General features: G+C 44.2%; 1 protein-coding gene across 3 annotated transcripts in view; it reads left to right on the top strand.

Moving 5' to 3' along the window:
• The first annotated feature begins 2,088 nt into the window (after positions 1-2,088).
• The window catches only part of DYRK1A (dual specificity tyrosine phosphorylation regulated kinase 1A), a 150,276-nt gene continuing 138,699 nt past the window's right edge, over positions 2,089-13,665 (top strand). For 2 of the 3 annotated variants that reach the window (XM_073890152.1, XM_025871446.2), the window contains exon 1: positions 2,669-3,567. The gene's annotated coding sequence lies outside the window, so the exon portion shown is untranslated. Of the gene's footprint in view, positions 2,106-2,668; positions 3,568-13,665 lie in introns of those variants that run through there. The other variant, XM_073890089.1, reaches the window with a different exon arrangement.

Below are 13,665 nucleotides of genomic sequence, written 5' to 3'. Positions count from 1 at the left end.
TAATGTTTGATATACACGAATTACTACTAAATTCAGAACAAACAATAAAACTTGTATAAAGGGATCAATCAAGGACCTTCCTCAGAAGTCTGTAAGAAGAGGAAGGGTGTCAGGTTCCAGCTACACCACTGTCCAGGGATGAATTGTCAACTGTTCACCTTCTTAGCTGGTGTGAGGGGCAGAGATGGAAATATTTGTTAGTTTCTTTGTCTTTGGAAACTTTGGGTTATAATTCCCAGCAGGACTCCAACTACTGAACTTTTGGGATTAGTATAGGGAGTGCACTGCCAAGACTGGTCATTAACACATGTGGAATCAAACAAAAAAACCTGGCATCTTGGCTTGGATCTGTGTATTAGTTTGCTGGGGTTGCCAAAACAAAGTACCACAAACCAGGGGGCTTAAACAACAGAAATTCACTGTCTCACAGTTCTGGAGGCTACAAGTCCAAAATCAAGGTGTTAGAAGTTTGGTTCCCTCTGAAAGTTGTGATAATCTATTCCAAACTTGGGGGCTTGGGGAGGGGGGTCTGTTGGGGAGGACAGGTACAGCCTTCTAGATATGAAGACCAGCAATGCCTTTTATTATGCATGATTATTAGCTCAAGATTCTGCCTCAACCTGATCTTCCAGATTGATTTGACTGAAGACAAGGGCACATTTTCTGAGATATTGTCATATTTTTTTTTCCAGGTTACATAGAAGTTTAATTATGCAAGTCTCCTTTATTACCAGCAATAAAAATTTGACACAAATCTAGTGTTACAGTTTGCAAATGCTTGTGTTCTGATAGAGGAGAAACTGTGGTGAATGGGGTGGGGTGGGGACCAGGGAGAACAGGAGCCAGCCAGGAAGGAGTTGATTGTGTTAAGTGTGTAAGTGGAAGTGTAAGCTAGGGAGGAGTCAAGGTGGGATCTCTTGTCTTAAATAGGGCCACCCTTGACCACTTCTTTCAAAAACAATCAAGTTGAAAGTGGATTTTAATTACATTACTAGGGCATTTTTGAGGGACAGTAATCCAAAAGAACTTTTGATAACCTGGAGAGTCAGGCTGAAGTAAGCTATTTGCCTGACTACTTTTTAGCTAATTTATTTGAGGTTTAGTCTGATTTAGGGCCTGTGCTAACTTGAATTCTTGCCTAATATGAAAGTTCTAATAACTGTAGGAGGGAAAGACTTGTAAATCATTTAAAGCAAGTGTCTTTCCTTGAGGCACATAGGATAGAGACCAGGACTTATGGGGACTTTTCTTTACACCTGTGAGATCCTATCTGTTGCTAATGTATTTGTGAACAGCTTAAGAAAAAACTGGTAGGAACACTATTACATGATGGGAAAATAAGCTTAGACATCAATCAATAAATTAGTGACTTGGTGTAAAATAATATATGCCTTATCCTTTCCAGCATAACATTTGTTAAGTGCCACTTATTCGCACTGGTACAAAATACAATTCTTAGTCAGTGTCTGTCTACTAATTACAAAGTAGCCAGCACAGCATGGCTACTAGCATACCTAGATTTTAATGCCTGGGAAGCACACCTAGCGACATTTATAGTCAGGCAGAGGGGTAGATAAAATACAAATAAACGAGAACCATAATATTGAGTGGCGGGCGAATTAAGAATTGGGAAGCTGAGATGGTCCATCAAAGAGAAAAAACAGGGAATTGGGCAGCAAGGATACAGTAATAGCTCAAGAGGATTAATGTAAGGGGCATTCAGATCAGGAAGGAAAGGCTGCTTCCAGAAAGGTGCGGAGGGGTTTGAAATAGGTGGTAAAGCCTGGGAGAGCGTGCACAGCCTAAAAAAGTTTTTATGATGGTTCCATGCATAATATCTGATCGTTGGCATTGGTTGCTGCAAAAATCGAGAGGCAGTATTTAATCAAGGTGTCAGCCGCAGGGGCATCCCGGATTCGGGCAAAGCGTCCGGAATTCCTGAGATGTCTGAAACGCGGAGGCGGCCTCTTCCCCACCCCCGCCGCGGCCTCCGTGGGCATTTTCCGGCGAAGGGGGCACGCGAGCCCTTCGAAGAACAGTTGAAACGCGCGGCCGTGCGCACCCGGGCCGCCTTCCAGCGGCCGGCGCGCTCCCGGGGGATGAAGGTGAGAGCCTCCGGCCGGGGCGCCAGGGGGTGGGCTTCCCGGGTCTCCGCGCGGCCGCAGAGCCCGGCCCCCTCCCACCCCCCCCACCCCCTACGGCGCGGGCGGGGCTGCGGGCGCACGACGCGGAAGCGCGGGGTTCCGGGGGTGGCGGCGCGGAGGCCGCGCGCGCTGCCCAGGCCGCAGTCGGCGCGGGCGCGGGCGCGGGGTGTGGCGCGGCCAGGAGGCCAGGGAGTCGGCGGGCGCTCGCGCACAGGCCGGGCCGCCGCCTCACCCCCCCCCTTCTCTTTCCTTCCCTTCCCTCCCTCGGCCTGGCCGTCCCCCTCCTCCCCCTCCCCCGAGCGAATCACGCGCCCTCCTCTGACACTCGTAGCGGGCCCGAGCTCCGAATTTATCCTTCACGTGACCTGAGGGGGTTGGGTGGTTGGTTGGGGACGAAGGGGTAGAGAGAAAGGAGGGAACGGAATCTGCCGTTGCCCGAGCAACAGGCCCCGCCCGCCGGCTTGGGGCCGGGGGGCGGGAGGAGGACGTCAGCACGTCAGCCGGGGTTTTGCGTTTTGATTGACAGTTGCTATAGCGACCGGGTCGGTCCGTCGCCATTTTGTTGGTTGGTTTTTTTTTAAACCCTTTCGCTTCCCGCCCGAATAATAATAAAAAGCCCCATTGGAGTGAGGCGGGGGTGGCGGCGGCAAGAGCGGCGGGGGGATCCGGGGAGACTGCTGCCGTCGCTGCTGCTGATCGCGGCCCAGGTCGGGCTCAGGGAGCGGACACCTCGAGCGGGGGGTGCGGGCGCCGCCGCCGCCGCCGCCGCTTCTGCTGCTGCTGTTCCTGCTGCTGCTGTTGGTGCCGCTGCCGCCGCCGGCGAGCGGGCGGGACCGGTGTGAGTGTGAGAGTGTGTGTGTGTGAGTGAGCGTGTGCGAGGGCGAGTGTGCGTGCGTGTGTGTGTGAGTGTGTGTGTGTGTCTGTCTGTGCGGGGACTCGGGGGCGGGCGGTTCGGGCTCTCCTGGCGGAGGAGCCGCCGCCGCCGCCGCCGCCGCCGCCGCTCGGGCCCCGGCGCTTCTCGCTGCGCAGGTTTGGAGCGCGCGCCATTTTGTGAGATTTACAAAATCCTCCTCGGGAAGAAGCCGCCGGGAGCGGCCGCGACTCGGCGCCCGGTCTCGCCGCCGTCGCCGCCCTCCGCGCCGGGCCGGGCCGCGCGACCCCGCCGCCGGGAGCCGGGGTCCGGGGACTGCGGTATTTGCCGGGGAGGGGGCTGTCGCCTCCCCGGCCCCGGGCGCCGCTGGAACCGCGGAGCCGGAGAGAGACTGAGAAGGCTGCGGCTCGGCCGCGGAGCCGGGAGCGCCGGGGGCGGAGAGAGGCGGCCGGGGCTGCGCTGGCTGCGGAGGCCGCGGCGGGAGCGCAGCGGTGGGAGCCCGAGGCTGAGACTCACCGGAGGGAGCGGCGCGAGCGCCCCGCCATCGTCCCGGTGAGTGTCCGGCCCGGCCGCGGCCCCGCCCGGCCCGGCGCCCGGCTCCCCCCCGCGGCCTGCAGCCGGGCCCGCGCCGAGGCCGGCCGGGCGGAGGGAGGGACCTGCCATTTTAGGAGGAGGCGCCGCGGCCCGGGGCCGGCCGCCGGGGGAGGGAGCCCGACAGGCCGGGTCCCGGAGGAGAGGCGGGTGCGAGCGGAGGGAAAGTTGCGGAGGGTGGGAGCAGGGGCCGCGGCCTCCCGGGAGCCGGGGCCTGGGGGCCGGAGAAAGCGCCAGACCTTCACTGGTCGCCCGAGCGGAGGGGAGGAGGTTGTCTTCCTCCTCCTCCTCTTCCTCCTCATCCTCTTCCCCCAGCTCCTCCCTCGTCCCTCCTCTCGGTCCCCACCAGTGTGGGAACCGCCGGGGTTCTCTGCAAGGACAATGCACGGGTTAAGAAAACGGGGCTGGCTGCTGGGCGAGGCGCCGGGGAAGGTCGGGGGCTGGGTCCCTCAGCGGCCGTTTGGGGTGTGTGCTGGAGCGAGGGCACTCGGCGTGCTCCGAAGTTGTGCAGTGAGTGCAAGTGATACCGGCCACTCGAGGTGGAGTAATGACCTGTTTAGCAGCCGGAGGAGCTGGTGGTTGAGAATGCGTAAATTATAATTGATATCTGGCTATTGCAACAAAACTTCACAAGTCTATTTACAGGCACAAACCCGCTCTCGCTTAGATCCACCAAAGCTGCTGAGTATCTTAACGCCTAGCGAAAGGCCCCTCCCTAGCCTGAAATAGTTAAAAATGGCAAAATTAGTGAGTGAGTGATTCCGACTACTGGTCTGTGCTTTTCGTTCAACCCTAGATTATACGAACCTTGTAATCTAGGTGCAGCCCTCGAATGCCAGCACCATTTGGTTTTTGAATTCCGCCCAAGTTGTCAGAAAATACCCCGTATAGCATTGTTTTCACACGGAGTTTTTAAAGATGAGGACAAAGAGTGCCAGGCAGTCTAAGCAGGGCTTTACATGTATGGACTCGCATTTCCTACCGGTAGGAACTGTTAACCCATTTCACAGATGAGGAAACTGAGCTGTGACTCACCCAAGGTCATGCAGCTGGGACTCGAGGAGCCGGAGTCTGTAGCCAGCCTGGGCTCATAATCACTAGGTTATAACTGATTATTATAAACACTGGCAAATTTGGAGCGATCTGTGTGTAATGACTCAGGGTTCTAACCTAGAGATTGTGCCCCTGATAGTGTTGAGCATAGAATTAAATGAACTTTGTCGTTTGTGGAAGTGGAAAGGTGGAAAAGAGACTCTTTAATGAAACTTGTCAGTTCTCCCACTCCCCAAACTATGGAGTTATTGAATAGAAGTAATTGAGAGATATTTTTTTGGTGCGTTTTGTTCTTCACACTTAATTGTAGGCATCGCTTAAGTATTGATGAGTCATAGCAAAGTTTTGTGTAAAAGTTATTTTTAGGCATTTTAAATTGTTTGAATACTTAGATTTCTTGTATGACCCCTTGTATCTTACATATACAAAGTGTTTAAGAGTGGATTTATTTAATATTTTGATTTTGGGGCGTTTTAATAATTCAGTGGAATTATCTTTAGCTTTTTTTTTTAATTTCTTAAATTCTCACGTCTTAATTGTTTACTTTGGGAGATACTATTTTCAGATAGACTATAAATGTGACACTAGAACTGAAATTTCATGTGCTAAGATTTTAAATTGAAGAAGATAGTTTCAAAGAAACAGCAGTTAAGAAAAAGTTTACTCGGTTACAGTTAAGATTTTTAATATACACATGACTTACACTTCAAGTACCCCAGTGCTTTGGGAGGATTGGTCTTGAAATAGCCCTGGTGCTTATGCTGGCTGTCCAAATTCATTTAGAGTTCAAACCTTATCAGAAAGTTAAGGACTTCTGTTAACATGTGTACCAAGTACTATTGTAAAACAGCATAAAAAGTTGATAAGAGGGATAAGCTCAGAAATTATTCTGGGGTCACCCCTGTGTAAGGTGAAGGCACACTTTAAAATCTAAAAATGATTTGGATTCGAAGGAATACACTTAATGGATGGTCATTGGTAGGGGTGGGACGTGGACTAAATGATCTAGTGAGATCTTTCTTACTAGGAATTTGTAATATAGGTATAAGATAGCTTCTTAAACATATTTTAAAGACATTTTGGTGGGACCTATTAGAAACTTAAGAGATAGAATTACTGTGTGCTTCGATTAAAAAATCAACCAGTTAGTCCAGTCTTTAGGGGAACTAACATTCAAAATAAATGAAAATACACCATTTTAATGCAGTGTCTTGGCTGGGAATGTGTATAGTGAAAAAGACCCTTGGTTAGAATTTTTTCCCCCCTCTAGAATGTTGTCAGATGTTTGTCCCGTTAGTTTTATTTATGGGGATTTATTGTGTTTATGATTTAAAGATGGGGGTAGGGAGTGGTAAGTGCAGTGACTGGTATTTAAAGAATTTACATACATAGGTTTTTATAGTACTGTGAATATTTATCTGCAAAAGCAAAATTAAGGTTTACTTGTAACACAAGGTATACAATGACCTTTGGCATGCATTTTGTTTTGAAACTAAAAGAAAGAAAATGCTAATTTGTATCGAATCTTGGGTACTGCTTAAACTTTCTTTTTTTAAATAAAAACTAGTTTAGTTAGATTACTCAGGGATGTTTTCACGTGTGTTTATGGTTGGCAAGTGTCTATAGTTTTGGGAAGAAAATTTGGAAAGAAGTAGCTTTATTTTGAGTGTGAAGGGAATTGCCTTATATGTGAGACTAAAAGTGAGATTCATAGACGAGGGGGCTTCATTTGTGACTTTCTTGGTATTTGTGATAAAGGTGTCAATGTTTTTGCTTTAGCCTTAGCTTCTCTCTTACTTCAAAGAACTTTCGTATTTCCTACATCCACACCCCCAGCAATTTCTGTCCTTCCTCCCAGAAAGAAACGAACCATCTGAACCCAGCACAACCCAAAAGCTTCCAGGAAAGAGTCTTTATAAAGAACTTGGTTCTTCCTTCACAAAATTATATTACTTTCACAATTTTGTTGTATTCATTATCAGTAGTTTCAATTGTGAGCTAAGGACCTCTACTTCCTGTTGAGTGTTTTGGTAGTTTCACATGTTTTCTACTTAGAAGTAAAGATACTACTTGAAGTTATCAAACATGGTCCCTTGAAACTTGGTACAAACACAGTTTGCCCTGTCAGAAGGTATTGTGTGACTGCCTTGTGTAAGAGCACCTTACGTACATAGAGTGACTATGCTTTTTAGAAGACTTCTTACCATATTTTAACCGTTGGGCAGTGTTTTGATGGCTAGAGAAATTGTAATTCATAACCCATGGCTTGCACGATTTTTGATTAAAAATTGCGGAGGGCGTTAAAATTTTTTAATTACTTGGGGAAAAAAATCAGATTATTTTAAGTTACCTAAAACTTCTCCGTTGCCCCTAAATGAAGAAATCTTTTGAAATCTTGCCTGCAGTGTTAAGCTAGAGCTATAAGGTTTATCGTTGGTTACATGAAAATGAAATGTTGGGTTCACAGGATGAAAATAATCTAAGGTTCATATTAAGTAATTAAAGACAAGTCTTGTTTCCTCACTTCGTGGCTACAGGCAGCCTTAAGTTTCTTTTTTTTAATTATATGAAAACAACATGATTTGGAAGTACTGTGTTGTATAGACCAGCTAAGTGTTTTTCAAAAGTTATGCTTTTCCTTTGAAATCATACTTTCAGAATTGTATAACAAGTTAAAATTTTCTATTGGAGATAATAATTTACAGTACATTGGATATCTAGAATGAGGTTCCTTGTAGGCATACTTTTTGCTAATGCAGAACCTCTTGGGCTCCGTAACAATTGATTCTTCCATCAGAGCTACATACCCTCTCCTCTAGAAGGGGATTTTTAAAATTTATATAGTACTACTAAAGTTTTGATAACACATTTTTTGTTTGAGGGACATATACATATCTGATGTATGGTGCATTGATAGCTTAAAATGGATTTTTACTCTTGATGAATTGTTGTGAGTTTTATGTTCCTGTAGTTAAATGGTTGTATAAATCAGTGGGGAGGAGCTTAGGGAACTGGTTTAACATGGAATGAATCTGGTTTTCAACATCACCTGTATTTTACATAACATCCCTGTTCATTAAATAACCCTGTAATTTTGCTAAGTATATCAGATTTCCAGTGACAGGAGTGGACTCTTTTTCTTTTTTTAAGTTTTATGGATATTTGTGGTTAGAGTTGGCATCCTAGCATATGCGTTTTGGTAAAAAAGATGCTCTGACACCCATCCAAACCTGCACAAAATCTGGTTATAGATGGCAGTTGAGGCAGCATGATGCCGTGGAGAGAGAGTACAGGCCTGTGATATGGTGCTGGGCAGAGAGGCTCCAGGGTCAGGCACATCTGGAGTCTCGACAGGTCCTTTGCTGGCAGTGTGGTTTTGCTAAGCATGGGTTTCTTCATCTGTAACATGGGATTGGTGGTACTTCACGTAGGGCTCTTGTGCAGATTGAGGTAACATATACGTTTCTTAATAGCCTCCTCCTCTGTGTTCTCCCTCTTTTTCCTCCTCTCCGTTTGTACTCATCCTTGTGGTCTCTTCAGAGAGACTTTCCCTAAAACCCCAGTCTAGATAGGTTCCTTAGCCATGCATTCTTGTAGGACTCTGCTTTTTTTTTTTTTTTTATAGCTTTTACTGCAAATAGCTGTGTAATTACTCATACATATTCACAGATACACTTACCTAATGTCTGTCTCTTCCTCTCTCCATCAGATTGTAAAGTCCATCTAGACAGGAATAATTCTTTTTTGATCATGCTTCCAGTACAGCAGGGGTAGATAAATGTGCATGTACACAGAGGATGGAGTGAAGAACCTCTGTGTCAGAATCCTGCCCGAGTACCACTCCACGATTGTGCAATCTTGGCTAAAGTAGCTTCTCTGAACTTGTGTTTTATATGCCAAATGTATACAGTACCAGCTGCCCGTCCCAGGATTTTGAGAATGTGGAATGAGATACTATAGTGAGGTGCTTTGCAAAAGTGTAAAATGCCACATAAACATAAGTTGTTGGTACAGTAGCAATAATTTCAGTAGTGGGGTTACCCAAGAATTTATAGAGTTTCAGCTTTACTGAATTAATAAGGAGCTATTGCTTAATATTTGTTATAAACTTAAACTTTCTTTATGCCTTAATTAGAACACAAGATAGGGCCTTTGTTTTGATTAAATACTGTAGCTTAAACACGTTTATTTCTCTCTCATGTAAGTAATTTTAAGGCTGATGTAGTGGCTTCATGGTAGAGGGGAACTTGGTTCCTCCTGTCTTGTTGCTTCCTTCGCTTAGGGAAATACCATTTTCTGTGTGGTACAAGACTGTTCCCCACTGTATTCACCATCTAGGAACAGGTGTTGGGAAAACACATCCCCTCTTTTAAAAGACAAACCTGGGAGTTGCATATGTGACTTCTATTGGTCAAAACTTGGTCAGGTGGCCACATTTTAGCTGCAAAGGAGGCTGGGATATATGGTCTCTGGCAGGGTGGCTGTTTGGTTGAAAATCTGTTTCTACTGTAGAAGAGGAGAATGGGGAATTATGAAATTTCCTGTCACACTTCGAAATGTTTTGGAAGAAACATACAGAAATAAACCTTGGAAAGACAACTTTTACTGCACTAATTAATAAGACTTATTTTCCATATTTGGTCATTAGTCTTCTGAACTGTGGTGTGCAAATTTAAATAGATCACTATTCAGTATCTGTAATATATACATATATAGTCAGATTAGAAAAGATGTGGCTAAACTTTTAGTAGTGAATGAATTTTGGCTCTAGTAGCACATTATTTTACTGACGCTTTCTGATAGATACGTGGTTCTTGATTGTGACTATATTGTATGTAAACCTTATTTGGAATCTAAACTTTTGGATTTTGTTTTAATAGTTTCCTAGAATGTATTCCTACTGTATGTATTCATACTCATGCCCTCAGCAAACTATTGGAATAACACTTGAATCTTCTCAGTTTTCAGTAAATGTTTTGAGTCACTGAAGTTGCAAGGAGGATAGCTGTGATGTTTGGAAATCCATTCACTATCCGAGTGTGTTCCTCTTAAGTTCTGTGGGTTTGAACAAAGAGGAAGATCTGGGTTCTTTTGAACTAGAGTGTTGTTATTAGATCTAGTGGAGAGCTGAGAAACTAATGGTTCTCAAACAGGCTTCTGGAGAACTTCTCAAAGTTGTGGGACTCCCAAACTCAGATACTTCTCTGTCTATAGGTTTGGGGTGATGCTCTGGCATCTACTTTCTTAATTGGGATTCCAGGTAATCCTGGTGCAGTAGAAAGACTTTGGGAGGGTGCCTGGGTGGCTCAGTTGGTTAAGCGACTGCCTTCAGCTCAGGTCATGATCCTGGAGTCCCAGGATCGAGTCCCGCATCGGGCTCCCTGCTCAGCAGGGAGTCTGCTTCTCCCTCTGACCCTCTTCCCTCTCGTGCTCTCTCTCTCTCTCTATCTCATTCTCTCTCTCAAATAAATAAATAAAATCTTAAAAAAAAAAAAAAGAAAGACTTTGGGAAACATCCATATAGTTTATCGCCCTCATTTTAGAGAAGGAAATAGATGCAAAGAAACTAAATGACTAACTGGTACTCCAGAGTGAGCCGCTCGAAACTAGAGTGTGTTTTTCTGACTCGTAGTTCTTCGTTCTTTATGTGAACGCAAAAGAGGACCAAGTACCAACTGTGTTGAGATTTTATAGAGCTATTAGTCATTCTCAAATGGTTGTTTTTTATGTGTGAGCTCATTGGTAGTGAATAGTTGGATCACTTAATTGTTCTTTTAGCAAATAGTCAAATGAATATTTAAGGATGGGAAGTTGAGGTTTTTAAAGGTATTGTTAATGTCAGTGCTGTGGTGGATAGGGTAGTGTACCTATAGCGTTAGGGTAGATGATAGGTAGGTGCTAGCCTGGCATGATTAGAAGGAACCAAGGTAGGTTTTGTCCTCAAATTATTACTTTGTTTTTCATCTGCAGTTCTCACTGTTGAATTCCTTTAGATTAAGTTGAGGTGGATTCCCTAATTTAAAATGGAAATATTCCCAGAGGAATGTCCTTAATCTGTATATCCGGTTAACACTTTATGAATTAGCTGGCTGTCATTTTAAGAATTGGAGATAGCACCTGCACTAATAAGAGAGCTTTGTGGGAAGGGGAGGGAAGAGCTGGCACATGTGCCCTAGCCCAGAGGAAGATGAAGGGCATGTTTGAGAAGTGTCAGCTTGTGGTATAGTTCTGGAAGCGTTCATGGAGGCTTCTCTTGTGGCCAGAGGTTGGTAGCATTAGTCTGGACTTCTGGCCTCCTGTCACTAAGAGTATTGGTAATGGGACTGTGGATAATTTAGCTGAAGACCCACTTGAGTATTGGAGTAGAAGGCTTTTTTTCTTAGTGTTCATCATTCCTATTTGAGTAGTCTGACACCATATCAAATATATAAGGAATAGTTCTGATCACCTAGGGAATTTTAGTTTTTAAAAGATCATCAAGTAATATGTCCTCATGGTTAAAAAAAAAAAAAAAAAAAGCTCAGGCCCTACAGGATGCTGTCATATCAATCCCCTGCCCCATGCTCCATAGGGAATAGTTGTTTTTCCTACCAGAAATGTCCTATGCATGTATGTGCAAGTATATCTATTTTAAATATTTATTATGTGTATGTTACAGAGCAGTATTGTTCAGTATGATCCTATTTTTAAAAAATTAATTACAGGGTTTTTTTTTTTTTTTTTAAGTAAACTTTAACCCCAGGAACTCATGACTTTCAAGATCAAGAATCACATAATCCACCGACTGAGCCATTCACGTTTCCCTGATCCTGTTTATTTTTTTAAAGTTCGTAGACATTGTGATGGATGTGTGTACAGTGTCTATGCACTTAAAAGCAAACTGGATCGATCATGCTAAACACACAGATTTGCATCTTAAGCATCTTGATCTATTTTAGCAATATTCCCACATCAGCTGATAGTTTTCCTTGTTATTTTTAATGGTTAGGAAGTATTCCATGTTATGGTTGTACCACAATTTAATCAGTTTCTATTAAAGAACATTTAAATTGTTCTTGTATTTTTGTTTCAAACAATGCTGAAATGTACATCCTTGTACATAAAACAGTGTTCTGTGAGCCTTAGCCACATGATACAGATTTCTAAGGGAAATTGCCGGTTCACCAAGTATATGCACATTTGGAAATGCCTTGCCAAACTGTCTTCTCAAAAGTAGCACCAATTTATACTTCATCAGCAGTGTCTGAGAGTTCATGGTTTCCCAGATCTCACCAACATTGGTGTTATTAGAGTTTTAAATCTTTGTCAGTTTAATAGGTGAAAATGATGTTTAGTTGTTTGGATTTGCGTTTCTTTAATTATGAGTGAGTTTGAACATCTTAAGTTGTACTCTGAGTCTTGTACTTTAATAACGAAATATTCTTTGTCAGATATATAATTAAATATTTTCTGATTTTCCTGTATTTCTTTATTCTGTTGAATGAAAAATGTTTTGATAACTTGTAGATGCTTGTAATTGTAAATGCTTTGATAAATTGTAAAAGGGAATTCTTTTTTTTTTTTTAAAGATTTTATTTATTTATTTGACAGAGAGAGACACAGCGAGAGAGGGAACACAGGCAGGGGGAGTGGGAGAAGGAGAAGCAGGCTTCCCGTGGAGCAGGGAGCCCGATGCGGGGCTCCATCCCAGGACCCTGGGATCATGACCTGAGCCGAAGGCAGATGCTTAACGATGGAGCCACCCAGGTGCCCCGTAAAAGGGAATTCTTATTCCTCTTCAGTTGAGTAAACATTTGTCCTCTATATGAGGTATGTGCATTGTGGTGGTAGAAGCTTTGACTACAGAAGTAAGATTTGGTTACCTGTGCTGTTAGCATTGAAATAGTTGTGTGTATATAGGCACCATCAACATAAGTAAGACCCTGGCTGCTAACAGTGAGAGGTATTGACGTATGAAGAACCAGAAGAAAGGGAAGTAAGAATTCTGGGGATTTGAGCGTGCCTTGAGGAGGTGGGACTGAGTCTTGGTATAACCTGGAGCTTTGATAGTCTGAGGTCCTGTGGTGGCAGGGGAAGTGAGGAGTGCCTTAGTAGAATGACAGATTCATGTGCCCGGAGTTTCAGAGAGTGCATGTGTGTGAGATGCTGGAGGAGGGATAGGGACAACTACACTGAGAAATGAGAGTGATGGATCTTAAATGTTATGAGGCATTTGATTGGGGCAATTGAAGGTGTTTCAGCAGAACTGTGATGACAAGTCTGGGTTAGGGAGATGACACAGTAAGAAGGAGGGCCTGGAAGGCAGGCTCATTCTAGGTGTTATAGGCATGAAAGAGTAAGAGATAAAAAGTAGAAGTCAAATGGGAGAGCCAAGTTTGGAGTGCCTTAAAAAAAATTCTCAGTGATTTAATTTCCAACAGAACAAGTGAATATTTCTGGGTTTAAACAGCAGTGTGGCCAAATTTTTGGATATAGAAAGGAGAGAATTATTGGTAGCAGTATAGTATGGGAATGATTCGTTTAGTGGGACAGTTGAGAGTATTTCCTCCTGAGGGCCTGAAGGAACTGTTAAAGAACAGAAGATAGAATTATTATTGTAGTTCAGACTTCCATTAGGGACAGGTGGAAGTCATTAAAGATGAGCCTAAAAATGGGGCAGTGGGAGAAGGCAATGCTAGAAGGTGTGAATCTGGAAAGAAAAAGGTGTATTATGTTACATGGTTTGAAAAAGTAACTGAATATGAGAGAGAGTTTAGTTTATTCTGAGTGTCTTTGTATTTTTCCTGAAAAATATCATATTCTCTTTACTTTCACATGTGTTCTTACCGGGAGACAGTAATCTAAAAAACATTTATCTCGGGAGGTGTTTAGAATTATTTAGTCAGTACTTAGCAGTGTCAAACGTGGAACTAGGGCCTGGGAATTAGTGCTACAGCAAAGCCTACACTGTCTGGGCCATCATAGAAGTTAGGATCGGGGGTGGGGGGTGGGGGGGATCTTTAGTAA

This window comes from Callorhinus ursinus, unplaced genomic scaffold (assembly GCF_003265705.2).
Source record: "Callorhinus ursinus isolate GAN/ISIS: 27379988/994484 unplaced genomic scaffold, GSC_fseal_2.0 scaffold1, whole genome shotgun sequence".
Taxonomy (NCBI): domain Eukaryota; kingdom Metazoa; phylum Chordata; class Mammalia; order Carnivora; family Otariidae; genus Callorhinus; species Callorhinus ursinus.
The sequence above is the reverse complement of the archived record's forward strand: the minus strand, read 5'-3'. Positions and strand labels throughout refer to the sequence as shown.